A 14849-nucleotide genomic window follows, 5' to 3' on the forward strand; every position below is an offset into this window, starting at 1 on the left:
AAGTTATAAAGAAGAGGTTAAAAAATTTTCTGGGCTAAAGTTCTCTCCACATCCTGGTGTTCTGGAACCTGTTTCCTGACGGTGAAGATAAGAATTATTGGAACTATGGAAAAAACTTAGGCATACTTTCCCTTTCAGATCTCCTGTTGCCATGAGCTCTAAACCAAGAAATTAAACCTAAATCAGGATGTAGACTACTCTTTGCTGTGTGACTAAGTTGGGCAACTCACTTCCATGAAGTGAGACTGTGAAGGAGTTCTTCAAAATAAAATGTTTGCACATTGTATATCAGTGTATCTTATTTCCTGACAGGACATCTGATACTCAGCTTTTTCCATACAGCCAAATGAAACATGACATTTAAAACCCCCTTTTTTTTCCCAATGAGTGAGCTACCCACCCCACTTAAGATCCCTAAAAATATACAGAAAATGAAACACAGACATGTCTTAGCAGCCAGAAGTGTGTCTGAAATTACTGCCTTTGCAAAGCTTTTACACTTAGTCAACTTTATAATCACTTAAAGAGCTCATCCAAGATTGGATTTTTAAAAATGTAGCTAAGGGCTTTCTTCCTCTCTCTGAGCCAGATGCACAATTACAAGCCAAAAATTAAACCCAATTAAAATTTAAAAAGAAGTGAACATGATCTAGCTGAAGGAGATACCCAGGGCCTACTGTTAAGGAACTGAGTGACCTGCCACATCCAGTGTCTTGCAAAGGTCCTCACACCAGCACCTTGGAGTTCAGTAAGCACATTTAAGTAAGAATGGTGATCAGCACAGTGCATGGAACGTAGTTACGTCACTGCTTTTCTGATTAAGCACCAGAGCTTTGCTTATTGCTCCACGTTCACCTGCAGAACGTGGCGCCTGCTTCCCGAGGCAAAGGCTCCGCTCAGGTGTCACTGGTGGGAAGGAGAGCTGACTTCCCAGCCAGGCTCTGCTACGTCCCTCTCTTGGGATTGTTGCCAGCAGCCACCGTGATGCCGAACCTCCAGAGAGGGGCAGGAAGGCACCTTCAAGGACGAGCATCCGCCCTAGTGCCCACCATCCCTCCCTGGCCCACCTGCAGCCGCCTCAGCCCTCGGGGCTCCCAGCTCGGGAGGGGCCGCGGCGGGGCCGGGGAAGGAAACGGGGTGCGGGCCGGGGGAGGGGGGCCGGGCCAGGGAAGGGAAGGGGCCGGGGGTGCGACCCGGGGAGGGGAGCCGGGCCGGGTCGGGTCGGGTCGGGCCGGGCCGGGCCGGGGGCGTGGAGCCGGGCCAGGGAAGGGAAGAGGTCGGGGGTGCGACCCGGGGAGGGGAGCCGGGCCGGGGGAAGGAAGCTGAGCTGGGGGAAGGGAGCCGAGCCGGGCCGGGGTGGGGGGAGCCGAGCCGAGCCGAGCCGGGCCGGGCCGGGCCGGGCCGGGCCGGGCCGGAGGCTGCGGGCGGGGGAGCGGCGCCTTTTCTCCCCGGCGGCTCGGAGAGGTGGGCCGGGGCTTTCAGAGGGGCTGACAGATCTGAAGTTTTGGAGGCTGAATGAAAGAAACACTCAGCTAACAAAACAGTGCGCCACAGAAGAAGTTTCATCTGGTCTGGCCAAATCCCTCCTTTCTTTCCATCTTTTCTCTCCTAATAACAGCTGCCCTCTCATTCCCTGTTACTCCGCTGTGAAGAACAAAACCTCTCTCTGACTATCTGTTTTTCTTTTCTTCCCCAGAGTAGGTCTCATTACTGGTGATTAGCAGATGATTAAAACCAATTCAGCTTCCCCCAGTAGATATTTTCTCCCTGTTTGTGACTAACGCGTCAGTCTTCAATGAACGTGCTCCTAAGCTTATTAACGGGCTCAGAGGATTAGCTGCCACCGAGCGCCGCCACTCTGATATTGTGATGCAGCGAGTGACATGGAACCATTTGCTGAGCACAGCCGGGGCCGCTGGGACCAAATATCTAAATCACAATTTTAGTTTTCGTCTGGGGGGGTGAGGGGGGAAGGGGGAGGAAATCCCAACAATAATTAAAAAATCAAACGTTTGGCCAAGTCTGAAAATAGCCTTAAACTTAAGGGCAGGAGGACTGCCGTTTAGGAATAACAACTCGTCGCCCCACCCAAAAAATAAAAACCCGAGCCCGTCCCAACTCAAAAATTTAGGAGGTTCCCTCACACGGGTATTAGCTGATTTGAAGTCCAAAAGGGAGCATTCTGGTCAGCCAGCAGCGCAAAACATGCAGGCTTCTCTCGAGGTTGATATGCAAAGGTGGGGGTATGTATCACATCTCTCTATCTGCTACCCATATATTACTATGTAAAACCCCAGAGTACAGCACTTTCAAATCGGAGATTAGAGCAGGATGCAAAATTAGAAGCTTCCCTTTATCCCACCCATCCCTTTAAAAAAAAGATCAAGCTTAAATAAAATTTAATAGCTAATAATAAAGGAAAAGAGGTCGAAATTATCTGCAGGTTTGAATTATGCAGTAAATTATCCCAAGAAAAAGAAAAAGCATCAAGAAGTTAAAATAGGTCAGAAAAATATTTTTAATTACATGTTTTCTATTATTCTATGCTTTCTATTTGTTCTACTTTTTAAAGGATCGTGGTATTGAATTGTGGCCACCTTTATAAAATTGAGCCTCTGAATTACACTTCACTAAATAGCCATCACTGCAAGTAGCCCAGATAAATAAACTGATTTTTATTCACATTACTTTTAAGGTCACATGAAACTCATAAGGTTATGAAACTCATAAATAACAAGAAAATCCATTGGAGTTTTAGGAGAAATATCCTCATGAACAACACCCATTCCCTTTAGGTATAGAACAGAAAAGAACAAACATTTTAATAGAAATTGCCTATAAAGTGAAATTATAAAAGAAATATTGATGTCTGGTCAGATGAAATATTTTATTTGGCATGATTTGTAAAATTTGCTTTGAGTTTTCTTTGTTAATTTTTGCAATAGTTAGTATTTATTTACTGTATATTATATAAGCAGAAATGTGAGGGGTTTTCATCAAATTTCTCAGTTCCTTAAAATCCTGGCAACAAGCACTATTTATAAGGGCACTTTCAGAATTCTGGAAAATTTTAATCACAAAACCTATATTTTTTTGTACTGCAGATCGTTTCAGGGAAAGATTTTAGAGTGGCAAACTGGTGACTAAACAAAGAGTTAGAACCATAACTTTAATCATCCAGCTTGGAAAACAAAAAAAAAAAAACAAACCCAACCCAACTTTAAAAAGTTTACATTAAAAAATCCTTACAATGATTTTTTTTTCTCACTCCATTTTAAAATGCTTTAAAATAAAAGACTCCCCCAATAGTTCCCTTTTCACATCTTCAAATTTCTCCCATTTATATTTTTCATTGTCACTTGTGCAGCTTAACTCTGAGTGTGCTGAAGCTTGAAATGTAGCTTCCGATTTATAATAGCGACAGGACATGCAGCAAATGTCAACAAATCCCCTGTCACCCAGGCAAGGAGGAAATGTGAGAGGTAAGGCAGAGTAGCCCTTCCTTGCTGCATAACACACACACCAAAAAAAACACCCTCAGTGAAAAATAAAGAACTAAGATCCTGCTCATGGAAAGCTATATGAACCCATTAATACCAAACCAAAATCAGCACAGGAGGGTGACACACTGAAAATTTCCAGATATACATACAATGCAGGTATAGACGTACGTGATTATTGATATGTACCTAATTTTGAAATGAAACTCCCCCACCATATAGCTCTCTCTTTACAAAATTAAAGGAATTCCAACACACCAGATTGACCATATTCCAAAAAAAAAGCACCCCATAAAACCCACATTGCTGACCTCAAGTGACCTCAATAAATAAGTAACTGCTGAAGGATCAGCTCCCTTGTTGTGAAACAATAGACCCAAACTTCAGTGGAGCGCATGCAAGAAAATGTCACAGGAGGGTAGCACAGGATTTCAGAGCAGAAAGAAAGTTTGAGAAATAACAAGCACACACTGCAAGTTGCTGAAGTAACCTTTAGCAAAGGAAATTCTGCATTTGTCTTAACTTTTAGGGCAGCAGGTACCGCCCCCCCCCCCCCCCCCCCGCCATTCTGTTAATAGAGATGGAGAGATGTGATAGAAATATGTTGTATTCTTTGCCATCCACTCTTTTTTCCCAGTCTCTGAGATGTCATTTTATAAATTTATTCACTGGCCAACAATGAATCATGCAAAACATAGCAGGCGACTCGTTCTTTGCAAATTTTCTGTCAGTGATTTTTACTCTTTTTAATGTGATCAGTCACCTGAGTCACATTACATACAGGCTTATTTCTGGCTCCAGCTTGGAACAGAGTACCTGTAAGACAAGAGGGAAAGCTGCCTTTGATTGTGTCAAAAGGTCTATGAAATTAGGAGCTAATAGACTGGCTCATAAAAGAAATTTAAGAATATTTTAAATCTTTTCCTTTGGACTACTTCCTGCCTGAAAAATCCTTACTAGGAAATGTGGATATTATGAGCAGGTTCATTCTTAAAATGGATTTTCTTCTTTTATCATCAGGGACAGAATGTGATTTAGACAAATGGAGTGTGGCAGGGAGCTTTCTTGTGTCATTTGAGGCCTTGTCCATCTGTAAGTTGAGGCCAGTGCCTATGAAAAGCAGGGCTTGCCTGTCCATCATATATGCAGATTTGAAGTCAATACTACAATTGCAAGAGAGGGAGTTAGTTCATCTTCAGAGGCTACCACCACTGAGCTGGATATTACCTCCTTAATCCCAGCTATGATAACAATCATGTGTTAGTTAAAACCACTTCCCTGGTTGCTTCACTTCTTTCCGAGACGAAAGAAGTAAAGAGATGATAAAGGGAAACATACTCCATCTGCGGCCTGAACCAGACTGGTGCAGGGAGTAGTAAGCTCATGTAAAATTGAGTTTTGAATGTTAATCTTAAAACATTCATGTCCTAGTTTAAGATATCTGACTTTAATTTAGAAGTGGCAAGACTGAGAACAGAGTTCAGAAGAGATGGAGAGAGCAAGGTGTAGGCAGAGGACTAGTCTTAGCCCTCAGCATTTGGTATTGTTAATATAACACTGGGCAACACAGCAGGAGTGCTGTTCAGCATCAACACTGGAACCTCTTTTCCTCAAGTCTCCAGATTTAAAACCCAGATGATTATGCAAGAGCAGTATTTTCATCATCTTTTTAAATGGAAGGATGGACATGTCTGGGTAGGAAAGACTCCATTTTCTGATTCACTTTTATGTTTACTCTCTCTTGCATTCAGGCTTTTTTTTTTTAAGATACAAAGTTGTTGCTGACTTTGTATTCTACTGTACCACAACAGTGGGTAGAGGGAAGGGAAAGCAAATGCACAGATTTGCCAGGAGACAGATTTATTCTGAACTTCAGCACTGTGGAACTTCCACCATGACACTCTTCCCTTCTTCCTTCATTCCCTTGCTCCAGGAACGAGGCAGATAGACCAGATATTGCAGGAAATGACCAGCTCCTGTTTTGTGCTAAAGCATTCAGTTCTGTTTAATTTTGGGCCATTCACAGTCCCACAAAACAGTGTGAATGTTTTCAAAGAATGGCTGTGAAATGGATGCAACATGGAAAATTCAAGTGGCAAATCTGCCTAGAAGCATCTGATCATTCTTTTCCTGCTTTCCTGCTTCCAAATGCCTGTTTCTTCTTTGTGTTTAAAAGTAGCACTTGAAAAGAGGGAAAATAAATCAATCTGTTAATCTGTTTTTCTTGTGAAATAATATCTGTTTGCAAATACTCTTATGTGGACACACACATTTAGAGAGCTAGGGAATTACAGCTTGGAAATTCTTTCTAGGCCTGGATTTCTCCTGACTCTCAGGTCCATTCCCAGGCTGACAAGCTGACTACAGCTTCAGTTAGGGAGGAAGTCTCCCAGGGTGATAACATGGTGAAAAACAGAGTGGAATTCATAATAAAGATTGACACCTGGTGTCTTTCCCGTGGGATACATCCTGAGATACTGTCCCAGGGATGTTTTTCCCAATTGTCCAATGAACTACTGTCGTGTCCTAGCTGCACGTAACATGCTTTAAATCTGGGATGTCCGTAAAATAAAGTTGGCCTTTTTTCCCCAAAGAGGTCCGTGTGTGTTGCTGTCCTTTCTCTCTCTTTGCAGCGCAGTAACCACACTCTTAAATGTGGATTAAGGAATGGGGCAGAACTGCTGTTCCCCATCCACACCTCTGCCACATTTAGAGGGCAATCTGAAAACACATGCCACCATAAGAAATGTATCTTTAGAAAGTAGTCTTTTATGTTTTTTTCTGATCTGAAGTTGAATCCTGACTTGTAGCATAAACAGGAACATACACAGTCAGAACTGATTTACTATCTCTGCAACGTTTTTTCTATCCATCACTAAACTGCACTGATTTTAATCTGACCATGAAGAGAAAAAACTGGAAGAAACTATGGAAAGAAATTAGTGATATTAGAGTATGGAAATGGTAGAATTAAAGAAAAAAAGCCCTATAATGAATACAAAAGCAGCAAAAAGAGCCTTGTATGTCTAGAGAAACCATACACAAAGGCACAGAGAAATGTAGGCTACGAGGTATACAACAACAGAATACAGCACTCTCATATCTTGAGGGTGGATCAGAGTTGTAAAAACTAGAGAATATTGGTCATATGCTGGAGAAAGGAATTCTTTTAGTTGCAATTTCCAAAGGACTTGAAAGTAGGACTACTTTAGTGTAATGAAAATGGGTTCATTTTCAGGTACAGTTTGAATAGACTAGACTAGACTAGACTAGACTAGACTAGACTAGACTAGAATAGAATAGAATAGAATAGAATAGAATAGAATAGAATAGAATGTTTCAGCTAGAAGGGACCTAAAGTGATCATCTAGTTTTACTGCTTGACTACTTCAGAACTGATCAAAAGTCAAAGATGGTTATTAAGCTCATTGTCCAATTGGTTCATTAACACTGGAACACTTTGGACATTGATCACCTCTCTATGAAGCCTATGACATTTTTTAACCACCTTCTTGGTAAGGAGATGGTTCCAAAGTCTGAACCTCCTCTGGTGCAACTTAGAACCAGTCCCATGTGTCCTAACACTGGGCAGCAGGGAGATCAGCACCTCCACCTCCCTCCCCACTTCCTCAGGAAGCTGTAGAGAGCAATGAGGTCACGTCACCCTTCAGCCTTCTTTGCAACTGAGTCTACTTGTAAATGTCATATAAGGCCATCTAAATACGGACGATCACAACTAATGTCAGTTTATAATGGCTTGTTTCTTTAATATGATTTCTTCTGCACATTCCCAAGGGAAGATCACATTCCTCAAGTTATTCTGATCACCCTGAGTGCTTTAAACACAAAATATTTAATTTATCTCCAATTTGTGTTTTGAATTTCACTTCTTCTAAAAGTTTTTAAAAGGTCTAATTGCTTCAGAGCTCTTACTGGTTTTATCTTAGTTATGAGTCACATTCCTCTGCTATTATTGTTTACCATTTCTATAAGTTTTGTTCTTAGGTTCCCTGTCATTTTATGCCCATAGATGTGAAAAACACAATTTAGCCTTACAGCTATGCCATAGGTCTGGGTCTTGCCTTTCCACTGCCTGGGAGAACATACTAAGATCGACACTTGGATCTTACCTAGCTTAGCTGCTTGCTTGATATAAAGATAACTGCTCCTGCTCTGGTGTGGGGTCCTCTGTGGGCTGCTGGGTGGATGTCTGCTGCAACATGGTTCTTCATTTTGCATAGGGGGACAATCTTCTTTGGCATGGCCTTTGTCATGGGCTGCAGACAAACCTTTGCTCCAGCACGGGGAGCACATCCTCCCTCCCCTTTTCCATCAACCTTGGTGTATGCAGGGTTGTCTCTCTCACATTTTTTTTCTCACTCCTCTGCCTTACAGATGTTGTGCATCATTATTTACCCTTTCTTAAATGTGAGGATTTACCAGCATCACTTATGGTCTAAGCTTTGGACAACAGGGAATCCATTTTGAAGCCATTTGGCTTCTCATGGACAACACCTGCAGGCTGCCCAATGCTAAAACCTTGCCATGTAAGCCCAGTACAATGTGGAAGCAATATGCTGGCTTACATGATTGTCAAATTTATGCTGAGTAATTCTGCAGGTTAAAATGAAGTAATGGTGTAGTCATATTTGAATGTCACGTGCAGGTGCTGCTTTGGATCCATGTCTGACATATGACCTTGAAAGGGCGAGAAAGAACTTAATTTCTGTTAATGAAGCTCTATCTAAAATGTATCAGGAACAGCTGAGAATATGGGTCTGCAATATGTGGAGACAATACCTGTGAATGAAAGACAATCTCTTCACAAATATGATAAAGCTCCAAAGAGACATTTATCTACAGCTCTTAGGAGTTATTCACACATTCAGTGAGTGTGGAAGAGGTTTTTTACACAGAAAAGATAGAAGGCTAGGATGGAGGTAAATCATCTTCATACTTATTACAATGGCTATTGCAGTATATTTAAGTGGTTTCTTACATATCTGCTTTCTCAACTTGATTTGGCTGCAGTTGCTTCTGGTGTTGTTATCCACACATTTTTTCCTTTCTCTGAGTTACTAATAATAACTTCAAAAGTATGGAGGGTTTTAAGTTAATAAATACATTAATTAATAAAGCCTCAACTTCAAGCAATACTCTCCACCTCTCCAATATATTAGAAAAAAAATATGTTTTTGTAAGAGGGTTGTAAATATAACAGTCAAAGTAATAGATGTCATTAATTCTTATGAAGCAACTTTCTGCCTTCCAGAATTTCCTGACCTAATGTTGATTCAAAGTATTGCCTGCTTCTAGTGAAGAGAATTCTAAGTCTAACGTGTTCAGGACAAATTAAGACAATTTTCGTTTCCTACTATTTTTAATTTGCCCTTCTATAAGCTGATCTGTCATGTACAGACTTTCCTGTTCATAAATGGTATGGCTGGAATGATAGCAGGATTGATTCGTTTCTTTTCTTTCCATCTTGACATGGAGTCATAGAATCATAGAGTGTGCTGAGTTGGAGAGGACCCACAAGTATCATCAATTCTAACTCCTGGCCACAGACTGGACAATCCTAAAAATCACACCATGTGCCTGAGGACATTGTTCAAACACTTCTTGAACTCTGTCAGGTTTGTTGCTGAGACCACTTTCTTGGGGAGCCTGTTCCAGTGCCCAGCTCCCACTTTTTCTAAAGATTCCCTGACACAGTCAACAGAATGTGCACAGTCAACAGACTGTGTCAAGAAACTGTGACACAGAATAATGCTGTTCCCTTGAGTTCCATTGCTGGTCATTGTACAGGAGAGATAAATCCTGCCCTTCTGCTTCTCATCATGGGGAAGCTGAAACTTCTGAAACTGTGGAAATCTAAAACAATAATGGTGTGGAAAATTTCCAAGATACCCACTATTGATCCTATCTGTTGGCTATGTTGTTTCTTTTCATTCTTTCTCTTCCTCTTTTCTGCATGGTACAGTAATGTGCTGGGTAGACCTGGGAAGAAGAAACTCAGAGAAAAGTTCTCTCTAAGGGGGCTTCCTTTTTAAGTTGTTTGGGACCAATTGAGGGCTGATTTAGTTATCAACAGCCAATTGGATAAAGTTAGTTTGCTCTGTGAACAGACATTTTGAAGGAGGTAATCCGGAACTGAGCCTCTTTTTCTTTCTGGCGGCTGAGCAGGTAACAGGCCCTGGCCTGGTCCCACTGCAGGCCTGTGGGGCTGGCAGGGCTGGGCCCCCTGTCCGGGGAGCTGGCATGGCCTGGCAGGGAGGAGAGGTGGCCATGGGCAGGGCTGGGCCCCCTGTCCGGGGAGCTGGCATGGCCTGGCAGGGAGGAGGGGGTGGCCATGGACGGTGACCAGAAAAACTAAGGCTGATTTAAGATCCCAGCAGCTTCCCCCCTGCCCCCCTTCCAGCATGGCCGGTTTCAGAGATCCTGGCAAAGCTCCAGCATTGTAGCCTTGGTTTTTTTCTTTTCCCTGTTCAAAATCTTAACTCTTTCAATGCTCAGATAAGACTTACAGACTTTTCAGTTCTCCCCAGAGTGAAAGGGAAAAAGGAGATATTCTGAAGTCAGTGAAGGAAGAGCTAAGTTTTTTAGATGGAAAGAGAATGAGGAGATGCTGTGAAGATGGCTGAAATGTCCTTTTGTAAGATTGTAGGGATGAACTGATGTACTGAATATTCCTATAAACCATGGACAAAGACATGGGGGGTTGGAGATATTCCATTTGATAGGTCATTTGACCAGAAAGCACCTGTGTTGAGAATCTTTTGCCCCAAGGAAAGAAAGGGATCTCGGTTCCCTGAGGATAAAGCATGAACAGAGAGAAAAGAGATGAAGAGAACCTTTGTTTTGGAACATTTACTTCTTAAAAGTAATACCCCATGAATTCGACAAGGCCCACAAGCACAGCTCTGGGAAGGCTGTGGAGTTGGGAGGAGTGTCACGATTGCAGGTTGCAGGTGGATGCAAATCATGAAAATGAAACCACGAGAGGACTGTTTTCTTCCTTCTTGTGGAAAAAATCCCTATGGCTTGACAAGAGGAAGCTTCTCTCTCCAAAGTGAACTGAAAAAAAGGACTATTTAAGCTGGGAACTGACTGAAGTAGTTTTTTTGTATATTTGTTTTGTTGTTATGAGGGTTGGGAGAGGTAAGGAAGGAGTGGTCTGAAAATCTTATTCTGAATTTGTTTCTTTCCCTTCTTTGTGTAGTTAATAAATTTCCTTTTATACCCTTTTAAGTTTTAGAACTGCCTTGCTTCTGCTCCTGGTTCTGTCTCACGACAGAAAATGAGTATATTTAAACTGGCAAATCAAAATCATGGCATTATTTGGTGCATTGGCCGGGAAATTCAAATTAAATGAAGGCATTTTTTAGGGAAATTAAATTAAACCAAGACAAGTTTTTTGGTAAATTTTAAAGATAAAATTGTCTTATCACCTCTTTGATGAAGGTCTGGGATGTAGGGATCTGCATGCAGATAAAAATGGAAAACCTGGAGAAAAACAGTCTTTAAAGATAAAACTTACTTTTTTAATGTATAGCACTATATGAAAGGAGTATACAGAATGCAAGTGCTCTATAATTTCTTGTTTTCCTTTCTTCAGGAAAAACTACAACTGTGTCTGAAAAACTAAAGAAAAATCTATTACATAGAAGACCATCCAACAGAGTAGCAGAATTCTGAATTTGATAGGGTACTTTGATAGTGATGAGAAGGGCAGGAAGTTGAGAAGGAAACAAGAAGGAATGCAAGAATGAAGAGAAATGGAAGCAGAAGAACAGAGTAGTCAATGTAAGGTTAAACAGAGAAGAAAACAGGACTGAAGACTATCAGAGAATGGTGACTGAGTTACTTTCAGAGGAATTTCATAGCACTAAGAGAGGAGACAGCAGAACACGATGGAGCTCTAAGAGACTATTTTAGACCTGAAAGGTCATATTTCAGCTGCCAAGAACTTGTTCTCAGTTACTCTGAGCTGTACAATATACTCTTCCATTTCTTGGAGACAAACCAAAGATCCCAAATTATCAGCAGCCACCTGATCTGCAGTGCTGGAGACATGAGAAATTCATTACCAATTTCATAAAGTGAATGAGGTAAAATATTTTCCAAATAGCACTTTCATGATTTTCAGTGACATTTATGCATACTACGTGTCTCTTTTTCAACCCTATTGATCTCTAGTAGAAGTGAAAAGAAAGTGAATCAATCCAAATAAAGAGTCCTTTTCTAGCTCTGTGTACCAAACAGAAAACTCCAAAATAACTTTAGCTGTACAGTGGTGTGGATGCTTTAATTCAAATGATTTGGTTATTTGGTTTTCCCTTATTGAAAGAAGGCACATTTTAAAAATATCTTGGCATTGCACACTCTGCACCCAATGTTCAAGTCCATGAGTATCCTACCTTGTCTACAGAGTAAAAGTCAATGGAATATCATCGTATCTTGGTAGTACATTCACAGGCACAGAATGAGGATATGTGTCTGATCAGTTGGACGTGCACAGTTCAGGAAGCTCTTTTCTTCAAATTTCATTGTTACTCCAGCAATTTTTTCAATGTTGATAGCCCTGAGGGATATAATAAAATTAATTTCTTCACAAACCTCAATGACCCTTCATCAAAAATTGGTTTTCCCCTCTCTGCTTGTTAGGTAACTGACTGCCCATATAGCAGTATTCCTTTGGATAACAAATAGCAAAAAAGAGCATATCGAATTTCTCAGATGGGTAAGTTGTAGCTCCATGGCTGGTACAAAGTCCTCTAATATCTTAATGGATGTGCTTTTGTTTAATGAGATGATTCTGTACTTTCTGCTATATTTCTAGTGCAATTGGCTCCTTCTAAGATGAACTTGTGTTCTTGGCTCCGGAAAGTGATATACAATGGAATGATCTGTTAGCTTAACTTCAGGCTGCAGCTACTTTACTCTTGTTTAATAGTTCATGATATAGTGCTGGAGCTGCTAGAGTGATGTTGAGTTTTTGTTTTCTGTGGCCTCAGAACTGATTCTCATTTTTCCACTGGTTATCGAGGCATCTGAGAAGCAGCATAACAGAGAAAGAACTATGTTTTTAAAAATAGCTATTTCTGCATTTCAGCAATAGCCACACAGAAGCTTAGTATCTTAGACAAATAGGTGCACCCTATTGCATAGTAAGTTTTAGGCAAAGAATTCCATGATTCAAGCATATTTTGTTTTACATCCCAAAACAAGTTTTCCCTAGCCACTCTACCAGTAGGATGATAAAGTAGCATACTGTCCTTTGTGAAGCTATGAATTCCTGCCTAGTTGTATCAGATATTATCAGTTATCTGTTTTACTTGACACTGATACAGAACAGTGCTAACTGACACACAGGGTGTGTCATCAAGCTGCTAATATCAGAGGTTGCAGTGTAGGCCCTAAAGATCAATTCTTTTGAGTTTTATGCAATGGAGAAAGAGGAAGGAGAATTCAGATGTGTTTTCAGTGTAAGACTTCTAACAAGCCTGCAAGCTTGTTAATGGAATTAGTTCCCATGCATCAATATCACAGATGGGTAATGCCAGAGAAATGGCAGGCCAAATGTGATGATAGTGCATCAAACAGGAGTGAGCAGGATCATACCAATAGCTCACTTCCAGTCAAAGCAGAGGGCAAAACTGGATGAAGAGATTAGATGCCCATGCAAACCACATTTAGGGAGAAGCAGAGGACCAGTTACTTTATATTGCCTTAATTTACCATAACTGTAGGTGTTCACTGTAGCTGCCTTGAAGAAAAGAGCTTGTATAAACATCTGCTTTGGGGGCTACCTTACACTTCAGGTGTCAGCTTCACCATGTGAGTCTCAAAGACATGAATGACTGCAGTGTGGGTAGTGGAATGAAGAAGGATGAGTGTAGATTAAGTTTTCAAAGAGGACAAGATCAGTCATGTCAATAGCCATTTGTTTCACATCTTTACTACTTTTTCACAGCAATACTATCAGAACAGACAAATGTTAATTTCTCAAATACTGTTTTTTAGACTCAAAAATGAACATAAGGAGGGACAAAGACCCAAATAAGTTAATTTCCTGCACAAAACTCTTCCAGGCTGTTCCTGTGTGTCTCTTCCAGGCTTCCAAATGAACTTGCTAAGCATTTTGAACCAGGCAATATCAAAACCAAAAATAACAAAACAAAACAAGAGAAAAAAATAAAAAAAAGTACCTCAGAGAAATGGTGCTATGATTGAAATATTTACATTTTATGTCCAGAATGTAAAGTAGAGCAAGAAGCTCGAATTTTCAGTCAGATGACTCTTGATCTCCTCCCATGGTTACGTTGACAATTTTGCTTCATCATAAGCAGTGTCATGTGTGGTTGTGGTGCATTTGGCAGTACTAATGGTAGGTACAACATATAACCTGTGTTATTTGCCCTCTTCTGAAAACCCAAGTAAGTTCATCAGAATATCCTAATACCATTAATCAGATAAAACTTCTGGCTAGTGCTTTGTCTATCTAAATTATGTAGTGTTATTTTACTGAAGCAAATAACTCCATGTTAGTCAAGACAATGGTTTCAATGCAATAACTCTCCATAATGAGAAATATTTGAACTTCATAAATGTGATAGAAGAAAAATACACGAAAAACATTATTTGGGGGAAGAATATTTTAATAAATAGTCTATCTGTTAAATTAATACTCTGCAATGTTACAAGGCCTTTTTGCATTATTATTGCATTTAATTCAGGTGACAGCAACTGTGCCACCAAAAGGAGGCACAATATTTGTATATGTATGCAAATATACATGCAGAGTATAGTTAAGGCAAGAAAGAAATATAGTAAGCCTTCCTTTGTTAATTCCAGTCCTTGAATTTTGCTAAAATATTAAAAATACAGAAGAATTATTTTCCTGTTCTGGAAAAAGAACATGAGATTGCATCTTCAGAAATGTATTTTATTCTGGTAAGAAGTCAAATTACATAGCTCTGGGTCTGTCTGACAGTCTCATGTATACTACAGAAGCACAGAACTACATAATTAGATAATGTAAGTTAGGCTGTACACCAAACCTGTCCCGATACAGTCCAAATGAGGTTATTGACTCAGAGAAAGAGTCATTGATAAAGCAATTATTGCCAGCAGCCAGATGTGTGATAGCTCATTTTTGGAAATGGACAGATGCCCCAGCATTAATGTCCCTTAGATATCCAACATAAGAAATTCTTTAAATAGAACCAAAATGACAAGCAGCCTTATATCAGAATCTAGTAGATTTAATGTGTAACATTTCCTTGGAACCATAACAGAATAAACACATGACTAAGAGGCCAAATAAGCACAAATGAATCTTTTAAA

General features: G+C 40.4%; 1 long non-coding RNA gene across 1 annotated transcript in view; it reads right to left on the reverse strand.

Annotated features, from left to right (window-relative positions):
* LOC148224892 (uncharacterized) overlaps positions 1-14849 on the reverse strand; it is a 94850-nt gene that overhangs the window by 62263 nt on the left and 17738 nt on the right. The window contains exon 2 of the long non-coding RNA XR_015801990.1: positions 11921-12084. This is a non-coding gene — a long non-coding RNA (uncharacterized LOC148224892). The remainder of the gene's footprint in view (positions 1-11920; positions 12085-14849) is intronic.

Source organism: Sturnus vulgaris, chromosome 2 (assembly GCF_052056855.1).
Source record: "Sturnus vulgaris isolate bStuVul1 chromosome 2, bStuVul1.hap1, whole genome shotgun sequence".
Lineage (NCBI taxonomy): Eukaryota > Metazoa > Chordata > Aves > Passeriformes > Sturnidae > Sturnus > Sturnus vulgaris.